This window comes from Pholcus phalangioides, unplaced genomic scaffold, assembly GCF_987345545.1.
Source record: "Pholcus phalangioides strain wild (caught in Gottingen) unplaced genomic scaffold, Ppha-v1.0 ptg000015l_1, whole genome shotgun sequence".
NCBI lineage: Eukaryota > Metazoa > Arthropoda > Arachnida > Araneae > Pholcidae > Pholcus > Pholcus phalangioides.
This window is the reverse complement of record NW_028301608.1, coordinates 93,634,492-93,640,646: the sequence shown is the minus strand read 5'-3', so window position 1 is coordinate 93,640,646 and position 6,155 is coordinate 93,634,492.

Sequence of the window (6,155 nt, the reverse complement as noted above, 5' to 3'; positions counted from 1 at the left end):
ATCTGTTGTCCAACCTGAGTCTGGTATGCTTATCATTTGGCTACTAAGTCACTGCACATTCACCAACTCTTGCTAGCAATACTGTTTTTATTCTGCCTACGAGTAAAATACAGCAGATCCTGCTTATAATGTTCCCACTTAGAACGTTTTCCTGTTTAAACTTTTTTGAGACCCCCCAAATTTTACTAATACTTATCAAGATTTCCCATTTAAAGCATTTTTCTGCTTATAATATTTTTCATGAGGATTTTTTTGAAAAATATTATAAACAGGATACTTTGTAGCTAGATAATGTACCCCTCCCTCTACTAATTTTTTCTAATTTTTATGCTTGTTAATACTTTGGGTGTTAACCGAATGAACAGGACCTGTATTGTTTTATCTGGAGAAGTTTGAATCAAGATGCTACAGTGTTGAAGTCTCTGACTTCACTATACATTTTGATTAACTCACATTTTAATTAATCACATTTTGATTAATCACATTTGATTAATCACATTTGATTAACTCACATTTTGATTAATCAATTACAGTATTCTGAAAAACAGTTAGGCTGGGATTACTCTGTAAAAGTATTATAAAAATACTTTTATAAAACTTGAAAAATGCAACCATTTGAACAAATATGCAGCCAATAGGCTTATAGGTTATGTTCAAGTTTTGTAAAATATCTTTTATCAAACTTTTATAGTGTCCTACAATATATATACATATATATATGCTCTTATCTTTTTTTCTCTCAATCAAAAAATTATGTACTTTAATTATACTCTCTAACGCAAATACGTGTATAATCAAATGATAAGACATTATAATCGGTTTTGGTGCGTTTATCTAAACTTCTCGTATAATTGAATAACAAGGATATTTGTATAATCGTTCTAAAAGGATATTATTCAGAACATTTTTCAAGGACCTCTGATGACAAGTAAACCATAAGTCAAGAGAGCTGCGAACGACGACAAGATCAAGCTCCTTTTAACTTCGAACATATTCCAGGCCGACAGGTAGGGAACTTCTTGATCAGCTGCTGCTCGCAGTAGCAGGAAATATTTGAGCTGAGTACTCGAACTTTCTATGAGAGCCCTGTCGTGCATGATTTTGAAACTGCGACGTGCGTCCCTGATAGCTACAGGTATATCTCCAGCTGTGAATGTTATACTCAATATGCAGAACAACGGGCCGAGGCATAGAACGATCGCATCGATAAATTTCGCTGCAAGTGATTGATCCGTGAATATCCGCGGAGGTATTATGACATGTATCATTGCCATAAATAAAGCTCCAAAAAATGTGGCAAACACCAGTACCATGATGAACGAGAATGCATCTTGCAGCTTCTCCACCACGCACAGCAACGCCATAAAAGATTTGACGTTTTCCGTCACTTCTCTGACAGACGGATGTTTCAGCGTCAACGTTCTGAGATTCGAATTGTATCGCTTGAGGATCGCTTTAGTTGTGCCGCAGGTAGAACAGATTAAGGTGGTAACCATACCCAGAAATAGTATCTTAAGTTCGACGAAAGACAGCAGATTTAATGTGATCAACATCATACTTCCAACAGTGCCAACGCGTGAAGATTTAGGGTCTTTGTTCAGGTTCCAGTATTTCATCCACGCTGGAGAATAACAGACTTTCAAAAACTGATTAACTAGAAACATTGGACATAAAAACAGACAAGGAACCAAGATTATCGGGGCTATGGTATTCAGATCTACAACTTCCCATTCTCGGGCCATACTAGCGAGACTTGACACGAGCTTCATTATCTGTTTCCTTTTGCATTGCATAGTGCACCACAGGACGAAACACAGACTCGATAGACAGCAAAGTGTGATTCTAGCCCTTATGTCTACGTCGTCGGTGGATGCCATAGGAGCAATGTCGATCGCAATGGATAAAGAGAAAATACATAGGAATATCAGGTTGATTGGGTTGAAGAGAGACGATTTTCTGGAGGAGTTGGCGATATCCAATCCACATAAACAACCAACTACCGCTATTAAATTCATCTTTCTTCTTTTATACCTGCAAGGAATAAACCAGCCATTGAACGTGGCTTGCACCGATCGTTGGTTTTTATCAAGAGATTTCTTCGAGACCATCAGGCTATTAATACGTTCCATACGAATAGACCAACAGGAACTTTAATATTCGGATTTAGAATTTATGCCCCGTATAGAGTTTTCTCTTCCTTATGAAGGCTCTGGAAACTAGCAGTAATGGTTAAGATATGACACAAAATATTCATTATACTTAAGTGCATTTCTGAAATGAATTGTTATTCCTACAGTAATATATTGTTTATCCATATTACGTCAACTTATTGTGTGGAAAAAATAAGATTTTCAATCATTTTCCCAGCTTGAACGACGAAGACGTAGTCTTTCTGTAAGTTCATAGTATTTCTCTCTCATACTTATATTGAAGAGCAAAAAGTCTAACGTCTTGGCGATCACAAAAGTACAATAAACATGCTTCTTTTTTGTGTGCATGTCTGATCCTCACGATGAATCGGTTTTTCTTTCATTTATTATTTCCGATAAGTTTCGGTGGGGATTCCATTTGAAACTTTTCATTTCCCTTGAATTTTCTTTTCTGTTCCATTCAATACTTGACGCGAATCTAAGGAATGGATATAATGGTGTTACGAACATAATTCTTTTGAATGAAAATGAAAACGTCACCTGCTGCGATGTAAGTAATTTGTTTTTCCTTCTTAAATATATTTGATCTGATTCATCGAAATTACTCACCAGTTGCGCATATTGCAAGTGTTTGAGAAGTGAAATCATTTTCAAGATATTTGCTTTTCGAATGACGAAGTGCAAATGTTATTAAAAGAAATGGTGGAAAAGAAATATTGATTACGAGTTATTTGTTTGGGAAAAATGATAAATAGCTTCGAATGAAGAAAATAAGTTGAGAAAACAGTACTGTTTTTTAATATTTATTTTTTAAGTCATTATCATTTTATCTCAATATTGCTTCTGATATTTATTCAATTTCGATTAAAAAGGCAAGTCATTCAGTCGTGAAGTTATCGCAGTCAGTCATTCCCAACCTTTCATGATTCAAGTATTCTTACAAAAAATAGAAGTCCTGCGTATACACCTCGGAAAGCGTAGTAGATGTAGGTATACACTACTTACTATATACTACTCCTTTTTCGTATTCCCAGGGAAGCGTAGGAGGCTTGTGCTACCCCTTCCCCTAAAAATTAGCAGAAATCGAGGTTTCATTCAGCTACCCATGAAATTTTTTAGGAGGCTTGTTCACCGCCTAAAAATGTGTAAAAGTAATAATGTTTGATTCAGTTACCCCTTGAAATGCGAAGGAGGCTTGCTCACCACCAGTGGTGTCAAAACTGTGGGTGGTCGAGCAGCCCCCAGAATCGTTTCAGAAATCTAAATCTTCTTTCTTTCAAACCGAGCACAACTCAGGTCTATCACCATCTATGGGCGATTTACTACCAAGTGAGTTGTGCCGGAAGTAATCTGAATCTTCTACACTGTACACTCAAGCCGAGCACCTATAGGTCTGAACCACTTCCGGTCACCTAGAAATACGCAAAAAGCAAGGGTTGTTTCAGTTACTCCTTGAAACGAAGCTTGCGTAGACTTCAAAATGTGTAAGGGTCCCATGCTTATCCCTAAAATGCGTGGGAAGCTTGTTCACCACCTAGAAATGTATAAAAAACAAGACTAGGTTTAGTTACTCCCTTGAAATGCGTGGAAAGCAGGCCCCCCAAGTCAAATTGGGATCTCACAAAAAAAATTTACACTTATTTTTCATATTTCATAGAAATTTTTGACAGTTTCTTGTCATCTGCAAAATGAGAGAAGGGGTGGGGTGACAAATCCCTCCTTTATCTGAGCATAACCCTTTCAAGGAGAGCCCCAAGAAAGAGTTTGCCCCAGGGCCTCGAGAGGCACGCTACGGCCCTGATGGAAAGCTATTCTTAGAAATAAGTAGGAAGCTTTTGCGTACAACTAGAAATTCTGTCAGAAGGAGGGGGCATACTCCTAAAAATACATAGAAAACTCTCTTAGTATACTCTCTTAAATTTTATTTTTGCATTATTTTTACTCGTTTTTCCCGCCGATTCTGAACATTTTTCGCATACTTCCAAATAATCTTCTACATACCTACATATCCTTCCCCGGGAGGGGGGTTACGCTTACCACAGGTGAGATACTGTGTTACTATAATTTAATAATTTAAATCTGTCGTTCAAATTTTTCCATCGGTATTTACTCTCAACGCAACCAAAAAACAAAAACTGAGAGAAAAGAAATCTCTTCACTTTGTTACGGATGTAACTGATAATATTCCTCTTAGTTGTTTTGTTATCAATATTATGCAAGAGCTCGACAAAAGGAAGCTGATAAGGATTTCAAAATGGATTCATTAAAGTATAAATGGAGCTGCCGGAAATCCTCTGACCTAGTGGGCTCGCTTATTACGGAGGTGCTGTTTGCTGGTATATGAACCCCTCCCCCTCCCCGACTGGAAAGGCCGGCCAAAACGAGCAGAAAAAATAGGGTGGACTTTTGGTAGCAATATTAAAAAAAAGGTGTTATATATACACAAATATGAGAAGAAAATAATGTTGCATTGAAATACATGGAATCTCTGAACAAACCTATTTTAAATTTTTATGAATTATATCCTGGATGATTTAAAAAAATTATTATTGTTCAATAGCCTATTTAAAATAATAACAAATTTAATTTTTTTATTGGTTTTGGTTTCGTATATTCTTTCCAAATTACTCTTGTTCCCAGCGTGTAATCCGCAGGTGCGAATTTCGCTACTTGTAAAGAAAATATCATCATATAATTCGCATGTAAAAATTTCATTCATCAATAACGATTTGAGGAGGAGCGGATTCTCCGATAAGATCCGTCGAACTTGAACGCGGAACGCTCAATTTGAGCGATTTAATGCATTTCATCAGAGGTACGCTGGAAATCTCAAGCATCTCGACGTAGTTCGCATTGGTGGATTGCCGGCAGTATTGCGAAAAGACTATACTTCTAAAGACTTGAAGCATCTTCGCACACTTCTGGTAAGATTCAAAAACTAATATTTAAGTTTTCAGGTACATATAAAGTCGCTAAAACAGAATGATTTCTAATATCCGTTCTTCTGTGTTTAAAATATTTTTGTTAATTTTATTTGTTAAAAAAATACTTTTCCTTTCGCGCTGAAAATTCCGTTTCTTTGAGTCATTTTGTCCGGTTCAGTTAATTGAGTTCCGTTTCTTTTGACGAGAAAATTCCCGCATTTTCACATATCAAATATTATCAAAACATGTACTGAAGATTGAAGTCATTTGACGAGTGTATATATATGATCCCTATAATCCCCACATGTTACTCTCATGTGAAAACATTATAAACATTAATTTATCTATATTATAAGCGTTTGAAATGATATGTAACACAATCGCGATCCAGTCATGGACAGTTGAAATAAACTTAACTTTTATACGTTGTTCTGTCAGTTGACTTACGCAGTTTCCGGTAATCACCATATTGAATTACAGTGGACTCTGGGTAATCCGGCTCACATCAGACCATTAGTACGCCGCGTTAATGGAAAGTCTTCGATAAAAAAAATGCATTCAAATTATTTAAACTACTGTACGGCATATTTTTATTAACAAAACACCGTGTAAAGCCAATAATGAACTTAAATTTTTATGAATTTAGAATATTATATAGTTTATAAATCATAGTGAAATGAGTTTACCTAATTAATCTGCAGATTTCTTTTTCCTGACAAAGAAGAAAAAAAAACCAATTATATGTGATGAATACAGATGGCAGAACACGAAACAAGCACAACTCTAACAACATAAATATGTTAGAGCAATGCGTACCCTCGCGCAACACGTTCCGACACGTACCGTTTCATTAGAAATTCCATAGAGGAATGTGTACGAGATGCGTGTTGGGTTAAGAAGTAGATGAAGCTCTTAAACCCCCCCCCCCCTTCCCCAATTCAGTTCTTATACATAAAAAAAATGACAAAGCAGTCTATTCTTTGTGATAAAACATGGTGCAGCAAGAATTTACGTAGATTACGTAGAAAGGAAGAAAGAAAAGTACAATACGTTACTCTGGTGTATGCTGCATCATAAGGAA